Genomic DNA, 19,774 nt, shown 5'->3' on the forward strand with positions numbered 1-19,774 from the left:
AACCACCAAATCTGTCTAGTTCCAAAACATTATCATCACTCTGAAAGGAAACTCTATACCCATTGAGTTGTCTCTCCCCGTTTTCCTTCCCCCAGCAACCACCAATCTGCATTCTGTCTCTATGGATTTACCTATTCTGGATATTTCATATAAAAGGAATCATACAATATGTGACTTTTTTTTTTTTTTTTATGTCACCAAGTCCCCTACTGATGAACATTGGAGTCTTGTGCTATTATAACTTGTTATGGGTGGAATTGTGTTCCCCCTCAAATTTATATATTGAAGCCCTAACCCCCAGTGCAATTGTATTTGGATATAGGGCTTTAAAGAGGTAATTAAGGTTAAATGAAGTCATATGAGTGGGGCCCTAATCCCATAAGACTGGTATCCTTATAAGAATAAGAAAGCATACCAGGGATGCATGTGCACAGAGAAAAGGCCATGTGAAGACACTGTGAGAAGGTGGCCATCAGCAAGCCAAGGACAGAGGCCTCAGGAGAAACCAAACCCGATGACACCTTGATCTTGGACTTCTAACCTCTAGAACTGTGAGAAAATAGATTTTGGTTTTTTAAACCAGGCAGTCTGGTATTTTGTTGTGACAGCCCGAACAGACTAATATATAAATTGAGACAGACATTTACAATAACTTCAGCTAGTACAAGGCAATGATCTAAAACAGCATATCTGTGATCTAAAATCAGCATAAATATCTGTTGATTTTAGGGGCTAAAAAGGGCCCTTTCATTTTCTTTTTTTAAAAAATTGAAGTATAATTGACATATAGCAGTATTTTAGTTTCAGGTGTACAACATAACGATTCAATATTTGTATACATATACTGCAAGATGATCACCACAATAAGTCTAGTTAACATCTGTCCCCATACATAGTTAAAAATCTTTTTTCTTGTGATGAGAACTTTTATGATCTACTCTCTTAACTTTCCAATATGCAAAACAGTATTAACTATAGTTGCCATGCTGTACATTACATCCCCAAGTCTTATTTATTTTGTAACTGGAAGTTTGTCTCTTTGACCTATTTTGGATCTATTCTGGATAGTTCAGATCAATGGAATCATACAATATGTGACCTTTTGTGTCTGGCTTCTTTCATTTAGCATAATGTTTTTGACGTTCATCTACTTTGTAGCATATATCAGTACTTTGTTCCTTTTTGTGGCTCCATAATCCATTGTGTGTATACACTACGACTTGTTTATCCATTCATGTGTTGATGGACATTTGAGTTGTTTCCACCTTTTGGTTATTATGAATAGTGCTGCTATGAACATGTGTGTCACATGTGTACATATGTACATGTATTTGAGCACCTGCTTTCAATTCTTTTGGATATGTTGTTCTGCCTTAAATCATTAAGAGTACCCAGGACTCTGCCTAACCTAGGTCCTCAATGCCATCAGCATTTGGGTCTGTCATCCATCGCTGATTGGGTAACTCTCTTAACTCTAAATTGCCCTTTTCCTGGGCAAGCTTCTGGTCCCCAGTCCACTCTCATCTGGAAGATGGGGTGGGCTGGGGGAGTCTGTACAGCACTTTTACATCTACATACATAGTTCCTGAGAAGATTAATTTGATTATTTGTTTAGTCAATCAACAAATTTCTTTTGAGCATCTATTCTGTGAAAGGCACTGTGCCAGAACACTTAGAGGATAGGAAGAGATCTAAATTATGATCCTTGTTCACCAGTGCTGTGCTTACTAGCCAGTGACAGATGATCTTTCACACAAAGAACTCTAAAACCAGGCACTTGACAAGTGTCCTGTGCCAAATACAGGACAGAGGGAGAGAGCCCTTCTTGCTGGGGTGACCAGGGAGGCTTTATCTAGGAGGCATCACTTGAAATGAATGTAGGCTGTTAATAGGTGAGGCATTGGGGAAGGTATTTTTCATGGGAAAAGTGTGGCAGTAGGAAATTCAGTGCATAGATCAGTTTGGCTAGAGCAAGGATTAATATAGGGCAAGGAGACTGATGGAGGATTTGGTTGCAAAGGATTGAGAGTTTGCACTTTATCCTGAACCAAAATAGAATCTGGTAGGAAGCAGTCTAATAATTGGGGATAAATCTTTATCTTATTTCATTTTTATGGCTGTAAGGTTGTGATGATCTTTAGCATTGATGCGTGGTCATAGTTTAGAATAGTTACTCTTGCCAAATCCTTGAGAGCCTTCAACTGTTCAGTCACTTATTTTTGGCTTCTCTGATACTTACTGATACTCTTTCTGAGAACTTGCCCAGCAGGTAAATTATAAGCCTATGCTGGGGTGTGTTCTGTGGAACATCCCTTCTGTGAATAGGATTCCATGGTCAAATACATTTGAGAATCACTGTATAGTGTCTCTCTCTCTCAAAGTTTCACAGTGCCCATTAACAAGTTAAAGCCTTTGCAAAATCCTGCAGCAAAAAAAAATGGCTTAATTTGTTTAGTCCAGCATTTCCTAAATTTACCTGCTGTAGTGGGTTGAATGGTGGGCCCCCCCACCAAAGATACATCCACATCAAATACCTGGAAACTGTGAATGTTACATTATTTAGAGAAAGAGTCTTTGCAGTTGTAACTAAGTTAAGGGTCTCAAGACAAGATCACCCTGAATTATATGACTGGACCCTAAATCCAATGATATGTCCAAATAAGAGAAAAATAGAGGGCAATTTGAGACAGACAGAAGAGAAGACAGACACGGAAGAAAGATGATGTGAAGACTGAGGCAGAGTTTGGAGTGAAGTGGCCATGAGCCAAGAAAGCCAAGGATTGCCGACAGCTACCAGAAAGTGGAGGCCAGGAAGGATTTTCCCCTAGAACCTCTAGTGGAAGGGTAGCCCTGCTGACAGCTTGATTTCAGACTCTTGGCCTCCAGAACCATGTGGGAATACATTTCTGTTGTTTTAAGCCACCCAGTTGGTGGTAATTTGTTATGGAAGCCCTTGGAAACTATAGGCATACCTCGTTTTATTGTGCTTTGCAGATATTGCTTTTTTTTTTTTTTTTTAACAAATGCAAGGTTTGTGGCAACCCTGGGTTGTCAAATGATGGTTAGCACTTTTTAGCAATAAAGTTTTTTTTTTTAAATTAAGATGTACATTTTAAAGACAATGCTAACGCACACTTAATAGACTACAGTATAGTGTAAATGAAACTTTTGTATGCAGTGGGAAACCAAAAGATTCACGTGACTCACTTTATTGCAATATTCGTTTTATGGAACGAATGGTCCGGACCGAACCTACAAGGTCTCTGAGGTATGCCTGTAATCCATTTGCCCATAAAACTCTTTTTTAAAAAAGCTTTTCATGGAACAACTACTGTGTATGCCCAAATATGAAGTAAGGTTTTCTTCTTCCAAATTATCCTTCATGGACATGTAAGATGGAGATGAATATATAAGATACATAAGATGGAGTTTCCTGATATTCAAGGGCTTTCAAGATCTCATATTTCAAGCCAGTTTCTCAGTCACTTTCTTTTGAACAACTAAAGCACTGTATGAGGAAAACTTGATCCTGAGGCAGCTTTCATCATTGTTAGTTTTAGTAGCTGTTAAAGGTTGTCTGATGGAATTAGTTAAAAAAAAAAAAAAAAAAAAGGCGGGAGCAAATAAATGTAACAAAAAATTGGTAATTATTCTTGAGAGTATGAGGCAGATGCTATGGACCAGCTTGCTCATCGTCTTCTCAAACTTTCTTCTGATCTGTCTTCCTATATTGGAGAAGCTGGAAAGCTAAAAAGAACGTTTTCTTAGACTCTGCAGTGAGCATTTTGGAGGTACTTTAGGTTCCAAAAGTCAGATTAACTTGCATGAAACTTGATTTCGGAACAAGGCGTTCACACTGGTTTGTGGATGGTAGCAGAGGGGATATGCAACAGCGGACTCTCGGCTCAGCTGGCAGCTTTCTGATTATAGCATAAGTGGCACAATGTTGCATGCTGCAGCGGCAAACCCAGATTTGGCTTGTGGCTTTTTGTTTTCTGGCCAGTCCTCTGGTGTGGCTTTGGAATTATTCTTGGAAGCTCAGCCTAGAGTCTGTTTCTTGCCAAACCCTCCCCACCCCCCCACTTCAGTGATTCTGGAAATTATGATACTGTTACAAATCTCCTCTTGTGTGAACTAGTCAGAACAGATTCTGTTCTCTGCAGCTAGACCCTTACTGATACAGGGTATGACCTCCCTATGCAAGTATTTGGTGTGTATGTAAAAAGCAATGATTAAAAAGCAATATAGTTAGTGAATATGTCAAAGAGATAAATCTAAACCTACAGCACAAATTTGAAAAAAAAAAACCCCTGAATTTATATAACTATGGTTAGGATTAAAATGTCCAGTGACAGCACCATACACAGATTTAAAGAAATAATGTATGTAAATAAAAGCAACTGTGTTAGATGCTTTAAGAAGGGCCTCTTGGCATGAATGAGATACTGAAACACTCAGGTGAGAGTTTAAATAAAATTGCTTCCTAAAAAGCGAGAGGAAAAAAAGCAATATTACAAAATCAACCTGCTATTTCACATGTGACTTAAACTTTAATGTGTAACTAAAGGGATGAATTCAATCCTATACACAGACATTTAACTCTCTTATCTATTGCTGAAACATTTATATTTTTAAGGTGGCCAAAAGGCCCCCCAAACCATAACCTTGTTTTTTGAGAGGGTTTTCCCTTGCAAAATGTGAGATCCCTGTATATTCAAAGTTACCTGATATTCACGATTTATGGCATTAATATGGCCTGAAACTAATATGCACAGGGCGACCTTTGAGAAATGCTGGCCTACTGGACCAAGGCTGTTATGACATAGATTCTTTCTTTCTTTCTTTTTTTTTTTTCTTCCTGTTCTTGACGTCTGCATCGTTTCTGTCTTTCCCCCACTCCTAACACAATGAATAAGACATGGTCTCGGCCTCAGGGAACTTGTAGGTCCAGTAACGAGGATGATGTGAAGATCTGATTCACAGCGGAAAGACCTTCACACAGGCCATGACAGTAAGTAAGGGGACACGTCTACTAACCTAGAGGCCGATTTCAGGAAGGAGGTGGCATTTTGGTCGAGCCTGCTTATAGTCAGTTCTACTGTCCATAGATTTTACTACACCGTAAGAGTCATCCTTCAGATAGAAATTGATAGTTCCTTCCTTGGACTTCATAAATGACCAGTCGTCCAGAATTCTGAATAAAATACCGCAGGCCTCTCAAACCAGAACTTTTCCGGCAAGTCGATTTTTACCCACAGGGTGAGTGCGGTAAGAAAGACCTGTGGAATTTAGCAACAGTGTCTTGGCAAACAGATAGACTCCCTCCGTTTACAGAGGAAGGACACTGCGGCCGCATCACCTTTCGCTGAGACTGTAACTGGCAGAAAGCAGTGACTCTCCGGGTCCTCGCCCCGCCCGTCGCCGGGGCGGCCGTCGGGCGCAGTTTCTCCGGCGGCCCGCTGGGTCGCACTGTGGCCCTACGGATGCGCGCCCGGGCCGGGCAGGGGCGCTCGGGAGCGGCCGGCTTCAGCCCCCGCGCGCAGGCTGCAGCGCCGAATCGGGGCGCAGCTGCTGCCGGGCCGCCGGCCTCCCGGAGCGGTGCCCGACGCGGAGCTTTACAAATCCCGAAAAGTTGACCTTGACAGTATATCCCAGGGCTGGACCTCGCCGACCCGAGGGGCTGCCCTGCGCCACCCTCTGGAAGGGTGCGAGTTCCGGCCGTCCTGGATGTCCCCCTTGTTCCGGGAATTTGGCGCCTCGATTTGCTTTCGCCCCCTCGGATGGCACGAAAGAGTGGTCTCTGAGAAGAGAAGGCCTGGGGGCTTCAATCGCGGTTAGGGCAACGGGTGGTCTTCGGGCGCGGCCACACTCGTTCCAACTCGCTGTATGCTGGTGCAAAGTGCTACTCCAGTTTCTTTGTTACATTGCTTTAATTTTTAAAAAAAGTATCTGCACGTTTTTAATTTTTAATTTTATTTTAAAAATTGTCTACATTTGACTTTTCATGAGTGCTCATTGATGGGGTTGGATGGGGAATCTCCTTCCTCCTGACTCAAAGCACCATGGAGTCCCCCGCTCTGCTAAAATATTAATTTAATATTTATTCAAAATAATTAGCTAGTTTTTAAAATGGAAAAATAATAAATACATATGGTAGAAACTTCAAGCAGTACAGAAGCCTCTCCCCCCTTTTATATGGCCCCAAGACCCCTTCTCAGAGGCAGCCACTGCTAATACTTTCTTTTGATTTATTCCAGAACACAAGTATATGGATATCTCCTTTGAAACGTCCTCTGTACACAAGAACTGTGCACCCCTTCTCTTCTCTCTTTATAATACATCCTGGAGATGGCCTAACATCAGCACAGGTGGATCCCGGGCATTCTTGTAGAATGGCTGCCTGGGGTTCTGGTATGCAGCACACCATAATTATTCAATCAGCCTTCCACTAAAGGATATCGAGGTTGTTTCCAGTCTTTTGCTGTTGCAAACAATTCAGTGAACATCTGTGTGTATGTGTTTGAAGTACATGTGCAACTGTGTCTATAGGATAAATTCCTAGAAGTGGAGTTGTCTTGATGAAGAATATTTGCATTTTTAATTTTATAGCTCTTGCCAATTAAAGGTAGCACCAAGTCATACTCTCCTCAGTGACTACTCCCCATCCCCCACTTTGTTAACAATAAGTTTACTGAGCTTTTAAAATACTATTTGCCAATGTGAAAGATTGAAAAGTAGCATGTCATTGGGGCTGGGGCGCAGTGGTTGAGAATCCGCCTGCCAATGCAGGGGACATGGGTTCGAGCCCTGGTCAGGGAAGATCCCACATGCTGCGGAGCAACTAAGCCCGTGCACCACAACTACTGAGCCTGCGCTCTAGAGCTCGTAGGCCACAACTACTGAGCCTGTGTGCCGCAACTACTGAAGCCCGTGCCCCTAGAGCCCGTGCTCCACAACAAGAGAAGCCACCGCAATGAGAAGCCCACGCACCGCAACAAAGAGTAGCCCCCGCTCACCGCAACTATAGAAAGCCCACGTGCAGTGACGAAGACCCAATGCAGCCAAAAATAAATAAATAAATAAATAATAAATTTATATTAAAAAAAGTAGCATGTCATTGTTTTAATTTGCATTCTTTAAATTTTGAGTGATGTTTATTCTTTTTCACATGAATAAAGCAATTTGAATTCTATGAGTAGATGGTTCCTCTCCTTTTCCTGCTTCTATTGGATTGTTGGACTCTTTCTTATGGATTGCAAATGCTTTTTATACATTAAAGAAATTAGACTTTTGGCTCTTACATCTATGCAGTCTTTTTTTTTTTTAAATTTTATTTATTTATTTATTTATTTATTTATTTATTTGGCTGTGTTGTGTCTTCGTTTCTGTGCGAGGGCTTTCTCTAGTTGTGGCAAGCGGGGGCCACTCTTCATCACGGTGCGCGGGCCTCTCACTATCGTGGCCTCTCTTGTTGCAGAGCACAGGCTCCAGACGCGCAGGCTCAGTAGCTGTGGCTCACGGGCCCAGTTGCTCCGCGGCATGTGGGATCTTCCCAGACCAGGGCTCGAACCCGTGTCCCCTGCATTAGCAGGCAGATTCTCAACCACTGCGCCACCAGGGAAGCCCTATGCAGTCTTTTGACGTCATTTACCTTTCATAAATTTTCATATTTATAGAGTCAAATTTATCAGTCTTTTACTTTATAGTTGCTGGGTTTTCTGTTTTGTTTAAAAAGACCTTCCTGACCCAAATATTGCATTCACATGTCCCCAGCTTTTAGTCTTGCAATCTCTGCAAAGAGACCCAGGTACATGAAGAGCCTCCTGGGTGCTAAAACAGAAGGGAGGGAATATTATTTTTTCCATAAGGCAAATATATGAAGTCAAACAAGTAGTTTGCCTTTAAAAAAAAATAACATTTTCTACCTGTTTACAAAGATTATGTTCATTGTAGGAAATTTGGAAATGTACAATGATATAAGGAAGAGAATATAAATCATTGATAATTCTACCACTTCGAGATAAACAACGATATGTATATATGTATATCATTTATACTGTTTATATTTTGTAACCTACTTTTAAAATTATAGCAATATTCTATGGGAATTTTCTCAGGGTATTAAGTATTCTTCTAAGCATGATTTTTAATTATTGAATTATTTTTTATTATATAAGTAAGATAATGTGTTTAATCCTAGTTTCAGGATGCTAGGGAATTTCTAATTTTTCACTGTTTTGAGCAAATTGTGATAATATGCATTTCCCTCTTTTTCTTTTCTTCTAACTTAGCCAATTCTGTAAGTGTAAAATGTACTGCAAAGAAGGGAGAATATGGATTTAGTTTCGGGATGGAGCCTTCCTGTCCTTAACTACCTTTTTCCGCGTGATCAGTTAATCTCTGGCTATAATGTGCCAGGACCTCTATAGATTCTGTGCCTTCCTTTAATATCCTTTTGGGACGTAGTCATGCTTTCTGCACATAAAGGGAGAAGCAAGTCAACAATCCAGTTCCTTATAGTTTTCATATTTCAGTGCTTGCCTGACAGACTAAAAATTGAAATTTCCTTTTTTTAATATATAACATCTCTGAGGCTCAGAGTGAGAAACTATAAGTGGTATCATTTGTGCATCTAGAAAAGATGTCAGAGACCATCTGGTTTAGCCCCTTCATTTACAGGTGAGGAAGTTGAGGCTCAGAGATGTTATGTGAGTCCTGGACTCACTCCTCAGCTGCATGAGGTGATGCAGGTTTTGTATTAGATTTTCTCTTGTCCATTATCTGAATTGTACATTCTTTCTTTTTTTTTTTAAATAAATTTATTTATTTATTTATTTATTTATTTACTTTTGGCTGTGTTGGGTCTTCGTTTCTGTGCGAGGGCTTTCTCTAGTTGCGGCAAGCGGGGGCCACTCTTCATCGCGGTGCGTGGGCCTCTCACTATCGCGGCCTCTCTTGTTGCGGAGCACAGGCTCCAGATGCGCAGGCTCAGTAGTTGTGGCTCATGGGCCTAGTTGCTCCACGGCAACTAGGAGCAACTAGATGTGGGATCTTCCCAGACCAGGGCTCGAACGCATGTCCCCTGCATTGGCAGGCAGATTCTCAACCACTGCGCCACCAGGGAAACCCTACATTCTTTCTTTAATGAAAATTTTTTTGGTGAACTGGCCTTTAGTGACTGTGATTACAGAATTTCTGAATAGGGCATACTTCTGTAGAATCCTGGCTGTGCTAAACGCTTGGCTTCCCGAGAAATCTCAACTCCACATACAGGCGTCTCACCTTCTCTTTCTGCTCTACCATTTGCACTGAAAAAGTTCCTTTATGAATTTCCTTTCTTGTCTACCATTTTCCTGCTCCAAAGAGTTTAACCAATTTTATGCTGCGTTTTTGCCTCGGTTACTCATCAGGCTTTTATTTTGCTTCTCATTGAGAACGAAGAACCTACTGTGAACTCCCATTGTTACGACTTTCATTTATACTATAAAATAATGCTTTAGATGAACATTCTGAAAGCCTTGAAATCTTTTACCTAATTGACTCGAAGGTAAGTATAGTTAAAAACAATTTACTTGGATTTTAGACACTTTCACAGTTGTGGAGAATCTTTTTGGACAAGAAATCAGCAAGATTAGTCTGATAAAGCTCAGTTGGCTGAGAATTTGGGGAATTTGAGGTTGGTTTGTTTTGGTCCTTACTGTTCTTGAATTAAGACATCATCAAGACTGCATCTCTCTTTCCCTACATTTGTAGATTATGCAGATAGTTCTCTCCTTTGCTTTTGACATAGAATAAAGGGTTTTTTTAATTTTTTTTTTTAAAGAAAAGGTCTGGGAAATTGTTTTTTGCTTTGGACTTGGCTTCTGATGAATTGTATGACCTTGGGGGAAATTCCATATAGAAAGTTCCTTGTACCTCCTTTTCCTGAAGAACAAATAGGATATCCTACCTAACAATGACATTCAGAATATTAGAATATAGACTATAATTTTGGATCTTGAATGTGGCTGGTAGTCCCAATCATGGAGTGGGTTGTTAAACCTCCAGTGAGGAAGTGGAGATGTTAATTAGTTAGGACCCTTTAGGTTGCAAGGGAGAAAACCAACAAAATCCAGCTCAAGCCACAAGGATAAATTTATTGATTCTTACAAATGGGAAGTCCAAGGGGGTAATCGTGACATCAAATGTAACTGAATCCAGAAATTGAGGTGATGTCATCAGCTGTGTCCTTCACTCTCACTTTTTCAACTCTGTTTACCTCTGCCTGGGTTTATTCAAGCCTTCATGGTCTTAAGCTCAAGATCCTAGAGTAAGAGAGACAACATTTCTCTTCTAGTGCCCACGTGTCAAATCTTAGGGAAGATTCTGATTGGTCCAGTTTAAGACATTTGCCTATCACTGGACAAATAATTGTGGCTAGGAGAATGGGGTACTGTGATGGGCAAGCCAGGATTGTGAGCCCATCTCTTTGAGGGGGGGTATGGGGATTGTGGCACCATGATAGACAACCCTACCAGGATCCCATGGAGTCAGGTGAGGGTAATTCTGCTGTTCCAGACAAAGATCAAAGGGATGCTAAGCAGGCCAAACCAACACTACAAAAGCCTTTGCATGAAGTGTGAGTGTATTAGCTATAGATTTGTTCAGTGTTTAGACATGTTTATATCTCTCTCTGAAAATACACCTTGTACATACGCGCACATTTAATTTGATTTCACTATAAAGCTTAAGCTCCATTGAACAGAAGCAGCACCATAGTAAGCCTGGCAAAGCTGTGGTATTAATACAGAAATGTATATCAGGCTAGAGAGGTACAAGTAAGAAGATAATATTTTTTACCTTCGGTTAGCATAGAGACATTATATTTATAATAGTTTTTCTTGGCCTCTTTCATCATATCATTTAGAGAAGGTTTTCAAACTTTTTTAAATTATATAAACAGCCAAAAGGATATAAAAGTGAAGCTCCCTCTATCTCTCCTACTTCCAGATATAGAATAGTTTATTTTATAATATTCCAGAAACTTTCCATGTACTTGCAAGAATATATGTATTTTTTAATATTTTATATAAACACATGGAATGATTCTATACGTCTGCACTGCAGCTTGCGTTCTCCACCTAGTGCCCTATCCTGGACATCTTCCTTTGTTGATATAGACAAAGCTTCATTTTCTTGAACAATTGCACAATTTTCCATAGTATGAATGTGTAACTCATCCCCTCATTAGAGGATTTTAAGGTGCTTTACAAAGCATTTCTCTTTGGCCTCTGCTGCCTGCAGGAAACCTGGTCTGGCTGGAGGGCCTGTAGCTTGGAGTTGGGTGGTAGATGCAGCAGAAGCAGTGATGCCATCAGGGATTTCCCAGAGGGAGCAAGCTTCCTCTAGAGCTGAGTTAGAGCTAGAATCTGGTCCTATTACTGCCCCACCTACTGCCCTCCCTGTGGTTGACCAGTAAGGAGGCCCATTGTTGAGTGGATTGGCAGGTGTCTGAGAAAATTGCAGGGGTGTAATGACTTCCTCTCTAGCTTGTAGCCACACACAAGGGGACCATACTAATTTCACAGGATTACTGGGTAGCTTGTCTTCTCCAGCCTCCTGAGTGGGCTCCTTTGTCTACTTGCAAATGTCAGCACACATTCCTGGTTATGATTGATCACAGGAAATTAATTTACATCTGGTTTGGAAGTGCTCATATCAGATGTGATTCCCCCAGTGTCTGTTTCTTGCCACTGAGTTACCAAGACTGTCCTAAAAGGCAGGCTGGGCTGGAGGGACTGTGGCCAGGATAGGTTGAGAGGACAGCTCTGAGGCAAAGGAGCAAAGGAGCCATCCTCAACTCACTTTTCTGACTAAGAAAAGGCCTTTGGTCCTCCTCGTCTCCAACCTCTGCCTCCCGGTATTCCTCCCTCGTTCCCCTTCCTGCTCACTTCCTTCAGCATCCATGTCAAAGGAAAGGCTTCCTTTCATTCACAAAGACCCTAGCTCCTGGAGTCTCCTGGTCAGATGAATGGCTACAGAGTTGCAGTGACCTTGGAACTACAATTTAAGACCAGAGGGTGTCTTGTTCCTCTCTTTTTCTCTCAGACATCTCTCTCTGCCTTTCATTGCCCTCCCATATGGCTTTGCCTATTGAAACTCTTATCCTTCTAGACTCACCTCTGATGCCACCATGAAGGTGTCTCTGGTCATCCCAGTGGGAAGGGTCCCTCACCTTTGCCGCATGGGCCAACTGCCCATTGTCTGTCTCCCTCACCGGACCCCTGACATTCCTGGAGGCCTTGTCTTGGAGGTGCTGGGATAGATAAGCTTTGTCTCTTCCATGCCAGACTGTCCCACTTTCCCCCTCAAGGCTCAGAAGGCACTGCATTCTTAGCAACTAGCATGATGCCTGGCACATAGTAGGTACTCAATACGTATGTTGAAAATATGAATCTGTCTGATTCAGGATCTGCTGCAAAGACTTGGACTTAGTTTTACAATTAAATCACTGGCATCTTTTTTTGGGTCCCTCTATTTGTTCCCTTTGTTGATGTTTGAGTTCTGGTGATGCTTTAACATTTTAAAAAATACATTTATATTTTTAAATGGAAACCCCCCGCTTCCCCTCTTTAGTCCCCTAGCAGACCTTAAAACTGTTGGATCCTAGGGGGAAGTAACTGCATGGGGACAGGTTGTATGTAACTCTAAGTTGTTTTGTAAATTCTAAAGTCAGAGGAAAAAGAGAAAAAATAAATGTAAAAAGACCCCAGGAAATAGCATCTTGCCATGCAAGGGGTTGGGCACATTTTGCATCTTGATATATTTTTGATATACATCATCGATGATGTATTTTTGGACCCTGGAAACCCTCCTGAGCATCTCTCCAGCATAAGGAGGAACCTGCAAGGACAAGGACAATGACACTACTTTACCTCCCTAGGGTGGCCGCAGCACAAAGATCTCAGAGGCTCACGTGGGTGCTGGTTTGGGGCACAGGAATGTGCTCTGAAAAGAGGTTCTGTTTATTTCTTGACACAGATGTAAATGGCAACCCTTGAGGCCTTTGCTAAGCAGACATTTACTCCTTAGGTTTTCTGTCTTGGGACACCACCTCCTTCTCCTCCCTGGATGATGGCAGTTCTGCCTAAAATATGCCACAAAAGCCATCTTGGCTTTTTATTGCCTTATGAAGACAGTTCAGTCTCTTAGTGCGCATTTTCAAGGCCCCAGAAGGCCACCTCTAGTTCTGACATATAGTTAGGATGGTAAGTCTAGAAGCTACAGGAGAATCCATTTCCAATTTTTAAGTGGAAAGGATCAGCATTTCTCCTGTTTTCAAAGACCTCTAGCAAAATTTCTGTGATTTCTATTTGATGACCAATTTTCACTTATGAGCGATCTCTTTAGAGAAATTCTGATTGAGTTTACCTTCTTCATTTCTCTTAGGAAGCCTGTCATGTGGTTTAGGGATTTTTCTCTTATTTATTCTTTTCAGACCTTATACGTACTTAAAATTTTTTCCTCTGAATAAATTGTGTGCTTGTTGGGCTACACCCTGCAGGCCTGCAAACCTTGTAATTGCCCAGCCGTGAGACCGAAGAAAGAGCCTGGAGACAGTGACAGAGACATCAATGGTTTGTTGGATAGGGGATCTTACACGTCTGAAGCAAAGTACTGAAACAACACCCCACTGTGTGCAGCAGACATCAGGCAGGGCATGGCAGCAGTCTTTACTACTGGGGGGGATGGAGGCTACCACTAATAGGGGGAATTGTCATCAGGTTGGCTCATTGGTTACCAGGGCATGTAGACAATTACTGATGAAGCCCTATAATTAAGAGGATTGGCTAGTCATATGAGTAAGGTGCAGGTGAAGCAGGGACTGGTCAAGCAGGGGATGTACAGAGTGCAAGAGAACAGCCATCTTGAGTGGCCTGACTATACGAGGCTCACTGAAGAAGATTAGAAAAACACAAAAAAGTGTAAAGAAAATAAAAGTAGTCCTAATTTTATCTGCAAGATAATCTTGCAGCTCTGGGAAATGTTCTTCTATCGTTTTTTGAGGGGTTCCTTTCTTAGATTCTCTCTCTTCTGGATGTACCCTTCATGCCTCTCTTATCCTTTTCATTTCTGGGAGGATTTCTCTATTCCACCCGTCAGCTTTCTAAGTCTGCCTTCTGCTGTGTCCATTCTGCTGTTCAGCTCATCTACTGGGTTTTTAAAGACTTTTTTGGGGGGAGGTGGGGCAGTTAGTTCTTCTCTTGTTGTAACTGATGTCTCTGTCACAGTAAGGGTTTTCTTCAAATATTTGGTGGTTTGTGATTGTGTGTTGTGTATCTGGGCCATTGAGAGGCCCAGGTGTTGTGTCTGAGAATGTGCTGTCCTCTGGTGGTAGGGCAGGAGCAGGACGTGGGGCTGGGCAGGGTGAGTCACTAAAGTCTTCTAGCCAAGACACTTGGACTCCTCCTGGGTGAGGCCAACTACTAGAAGCACCGCCTTGATTCTCTGGCACAAATTATGCCCCTTGGGCTTGCTGCTCCTACAAGTTTGGTGTGTGTGTGTGTGTGTGTGTGTGTGTGTGTGTGTGTGTGTAACCACCTGCCTGGTTGTTTTTGGCTGAACTCCGCGGCATGTGGGATCTTAGTTCCCCGACCAGGGTTGGAACCTGCACCCCCTGCATTGGAAGGACGGAGTCTTAACCACTGGACCGCCAGGGAACTCCCTGCTCCTCCAGCTCTGACGGTGGCCCAGAACCCCTCATCCACCCAGGCTCCCAATATCTTCTCCCTCTAATTTAGGGTCCCTTGGAGCCATCCCCACCACTGTCCCCTCCTGTGTCTGTTTTAGGTTCATGAATCTGATTCCATCTGTCCTTTGTCTTTCAGGGATGGCTCATTATTACTGGCCCCAGAGGCTGCCTTTCTTTGCCTACCTTCAGTTTTCTAATTCATTTATTTAAAATTATTTTCTGTCATTTCTAATGATTTGGAGAGGGAGGGGTAGGCTGGAACACATCAGCTTTCTTTATCCAATCTTCTCAGGTGATTTTTTTCAAAGTCATTTGAGGTTTTCTTGTGGACTAAGAATTCAGTATTGGTAATCACAGGAGGAAATAGCTTAATATTTGCCTCCCAGTATCTTAATAGGTGTTAGGAATTAAAAATCTAAATACAGAGAAAGTGTGGTTTGAGGCCATCCACTTGACCAAACTCCAAACTTTCTTTATCCATAGTTAAGGGCCGCTTGCTCAGAAGCTGCCCTCCTGACCCTTGGCAACCTTGTTGCTGGAGAGCTTCGGTGGCCTAACTGGAGACACAGCATCTCCTTGGCCGAGGACACTGTTTTAAAGCTTTGCAACTTTAGGGAGCGGTATGGGTGGGGTCGCGTTCCAGCTGCACCCCATAGCATTTCCCACGTACTGGCTGTATTGACAGCTGGTGCTGTCTGTGGTTCACTGTCCTGGCCCACGAAGGCAGAAGAACTGCTTGCGTTGAAAAAGCATTGACTCATCCAGCAGCCTCTGGCTGTGGTTTACTCACATTTATAGCCCTCTGGGGCTGGCATTTCTGTGAATTCTGTCAGGTTCATTCCTGTTCCTCAGGCTCACCCCTTTACAGGTGCCTGCTTGCCCTGCATGCCTAAAATGACAGAAAGACATCAGCTCCACATGATAACTTGCCAGTGACTTTTTTCTAGAATTTTCCTGCACTAGTGTGATATCATATTTATGTTTGTGCAACATACTAATAAAGGTACTTTGTTCTTCTCTAAAACCTTTCCCCTGAAGAATTTTTGAACATCTAAGGACAGTCGTTTTGTAATCCTCGTAATTTTTCAGTCTGAGGTAAATGTTCCTTTGTTAATTTTTTAGGCAATGAATATGACTTTGAAGATAGCACAGTGGGCTTTTAATTTTACCACAAAACAAAAGAACTCTGTATCCTAGGCCTGTGTAGAAATGTGGCATTTCATACTTATTAGGGGTGTAGATATACGTACAGGCATTTTTTTACTTAGTGATATTTTAGTAAAGTTGATTACAGACTGTCACAAAACTTATTCTATTTCACCAAGATTTTTTGACATGAAATTAGAGATTTTTCAATAGGGACAAATTCTAACAGAAACTGTCTAAATTTTTTTAGGCAGGACTAAGGAGAGAATTTAGCTCTTTGGTGTCTGGAATGGTAGTTCTTAACCGTGTCTGCACAAGAATCACTTGGAAGCTTTTAAAAAATATGGGTGCTTGAAGTTCAGAGACTGGAAGCAGACCAGTGGTGCCTGGGGCTGGGGTGAGAACAGGGTCTGACTATAAACTGGCACTGGGGAGCTTTTTGGGGTGAAGAGAATGTTCCACACCAGACTGTAGTGATGGTTGCACAACTGTATATATTTACTAAAAAAATCACTGAACTTACAGTGGGTGAATTTTATGGTATGTAAATTGTACCTCCATAAAGTTCTTTAAAAAACCCTGCCTGGGCATCACTTTATGCCAATAAAATCAGAATTTCCAGAAGTAGGACTCTGGCACTGACATTTTTAAAAAGCTCCCCAACTGATTTTAATATCCAGCCAGGGCAAAGAACCACTGGCCTAACCATTGTTTGTCTTGGTTGGACAATCCTGCCCTAAGGCCAGGAACCTTCCAAACAATATTACTTAGTAATGAGATTTGGTTTTTTTGCTTATCCCTTAAAGTAATAAAGGCTCATAAGATTCAGATATAAAGATGGATGATGCATCTGGATTACAATAAAATGGTTTTGATTTAGGTGGCAATGCTAAATCAGAAGAATGACTGGATGAGTTATTGCTATTTTAGGGGAAACCCCAGCATGTCTGGTGATTCTCTATGTGCCGAGTCAGTGCCTGGATAAGGGTAAGGTGAGTAAGGCACTCACCTTGGGTGAAAAATTTAAGGGAGCCCAGAAAACTCAGTAGTCAAGGTAAATACTATTTTAATGCAATTTGAAAAATAAAAATTAGTGCAAAAGTCCATGGCGAACAACATATCGAAGTTTTAAAGAAAGGTAGGATTCTCCTAGTCTCCCTCATGAGGCTTGGCTCTCTGTCCCTTCCTCTTGAGAGTCAGGACCCCATCCAGCCGGTTCCATAAGAAGGGGGGCCTGATGACTCTCTGTGCCTGAGACAGGGGGACTCACACCCAGTCCTGGCTGCTGCTGTTGCACCTGCTGGGTGCACAGATGCTGGATGAGAAGGAAGCCAGCTTTTTGGGGACCCATGGGTCCCTGAGTGTGCTGAACTGACCCTAAATGGAGTGATGAGGAATAACTCCTAACTCTCCCTTTTTCTCCCCTTGGGCACAGCAGAGCAGGAGTGGCCTTGAAGGTTGTGCTGTTATCCACATTCTGTAGGTCTCTGATTCTCTGCTTGATCTCCAAATCTGAAGCTAGAAAATGAGTCTCTGATTTGATAAATTCATGGTCTCATCCAGGGATGGATCCAGGTTATGTGGAGTCTGAAGCTTTACCATTCTGAAGGGCCTTCTTTAAGAAAAAGAAGAAAAATTTGAAAAGAAAAAATTAAATTTAGAGCTTTGGAGAGAGCACCTTGCAAGGGAAGAGCATTTAAGCTTCATCAACTGCATGGTAAAATTGTCTCCAATCTCAATTTAATATTCTATTTTCCTTATACCTTTGCAAGACTTCTCTCTGTAATTTATTAGCTCACAATGCCCACAGACTGTAGGACTATGTCTCAAGTCTTATCTTCCAATTTTATACTTTCAAAAGCCCCAGAATATTTTTTGTGAGGTAGTGAAATGATTAAGAGAATTAATTCTAGTGTTAAACTGGATGATTTTGTATCCTGGTTCTGCCAAACTAGTTGTATGACTTGGGCAAGTTAATTAGTCTTTCTGCCTTTATTTCTTGCTCTATTCTTACCTCATAGGATTTTACTGGGGCAGGACTAAATATTGCATGTGTAGGACTTAGCACGATGCCTGACACATAAAAGGCACTCAATAAATGTTATTTAGTGCATCAGCTAAGATTCTTGATTCTAAGGAATAGAAACTTACTCTGGCTACCTTAAATGGAAAAAGAATTTATTGGAAAGATGTTGGCCAGTTCACAGAATTGACACAAGAGTTTGAAAAAGCAGATGCTGTCAATAGACAGGAACTAAGGGAGGCCAGGCAGCAGAAATCATCTGATCAGGACATTCTGTTCCTGTTGCTGGACCCAGGTACCACTGCTGGATTCTGCCACTGTTGCAATCCTAATCTACTCATCCCTTCTTCCTGACATCTCTTCCTTAAGATTCAAAATCAATGGTGATCTTGTCTAATGGGCTGAGCTCCAGGTTAGGGAGAGGAGGGTCTATACAGTTTAGCTTCTATAATGGAAGTTGGGGCCTCTTACATTGGAGGATTTCACCCAAATAGGAAGAGGATTTGGATGTTGGGGACCAAAAAACTCCTAAACTAACACTGTTGTGATTCCTTTGGTGTATTCTTTAATATCTAATAGATCTGAGCTGCAGTATGTTAGCCTGCCTGTAGGTGTCACCCTTTAACACTTGAGTATGTATATACCTTAACCTCTAACTTCAACCACTCAAAAGCAATCTGCAGAAGTAATTTGTGTATAGAACAGTGGTACTTTTCCAGTAAAGTCAAACTGTGATGGTAATCTATCAGGTCACAGAAAATGGATTAAGTTCTCTCAAATGAAAGTTTGCTGTCCATAACTTTACGTTAACTCTTTGGTACTTGTTGCTATTTATCTAACAGTAAATATGAACATCTAATAAATTAAATTTAATGAAAAAACACAAAACCAGCTTATTAGGCTTGGTTTACTAATTTTTTTCATGATGTGCTTTCACAATTGTAATATTATATTGCCTCTATGTAAAATACCATTATTTTCTGCAAGAATTATTTTCCTAGAATATGATAGAATTAGATGGAGACATGGCATTCCCCAAAGGCCAGGCATATTGGTGCTGTTCCAAGAGCACTGCCAGCCCATAGGTTCCCCAGGGCCAGGTACTCCATCTTTTATTTATCAATGCATACTTAGCACAGTTCTTGACACAGGTAGTTCTTACATAAATAGAGGAAGGAAGGAATGAGCATCACAGATTGTAGGGGCAGTACTGCCTGGACCTGTTTGAGAATCACTGCCATAGTCTGAAAAGTCCTTCATCTTGCAGTTTGACTTAAGTCCTGGTTTATGGGTGTGGTTTTCTCCATTCATTTGCTATTTTTTCATATCTTTAACCAAAATACACTAACTACTTATCACACAGTAGCTCTGTGCCAGGTGCAGCTATGAGGATTTGCCAGCAGAGTGTCCTGCCCTCATGGATTTCATGTTTGCGTTTAGAGGCAGACACACAAAGAGAATTATAAAACAATGAGATCAGCCCAATGATAGAAATATGCACATAGGCAATTCAGAAGAAGGACGCCTCCCCTAGCCTGGGCGGGTCAGGGATGGTCTCCTGGAGGATGGAAGTCTGAATTGAATCTTAAAGTTCTTTAAGGAATCTAATTTGTGCTTTTGGATATATTAAATATCACTATCAGGTGAAGAATTTAGCACAGTGCCTGGAACACAGTAGATGCTCAGTAATAGATAGTTGTGGAATAGTTAATTGGTTTAGGAATACTTGTACTGTCAGGCTGGTGTGATCTATAGCATGCTGCTAAATATAGGCTTAATTTTCTAGTATCCATAAATTGAATACATGCATTTAATCCACACATTAGCTGGTTAGTTCACACATAGAAAAAGCCTCTGTTTCAGGGTCATAAATT

At 41.5% G+C, this 19,774-nt stretch overlaps 1 long non-coding RNA gene across 2 annotated transcripts in view; it reads left to right on the forward strand.

The window, feature by feature from the left end:
* Positions 1-19,774, forward strand: part of LOC133098818 (uncharacterized) — a 110,008-nt gene that overhangs the window by 26,524 nt on the left and 63,710 nt on the right. Inside the window, exon 3 of one of the 2 annotated variants that reach the window (XR_009702249.1) lies at positions 6,258-6,300. The exons of the other annotated variant lie outside the window; for it this stretch is intronic. This is a non-coding gene — a long non-coding RNA (uncharacterized LOC133098818). Of the gene's footprint in view, positions 1-6,257; positions 6,301-19,774 lie in introns of those variants that run through there. 2 annotated transcript variants of the gene reach the window in all.

Source organism: Eubalaena glacialis, chromosome 1 (genome assembly GCF_028564815.1).
Source record: "Eubalaena glacialis isolate mEubGla1 chromosome 1, mEubGla1.1.hap2.+ XY, whole genome shotgun sequence".
Taxonomy (NCBI): Eukaryota; Metazoa; Chordata; class Mammalia; order Artiodactyla; family Balaenidae; genus Eubalaena; species Eubalaena glacialis.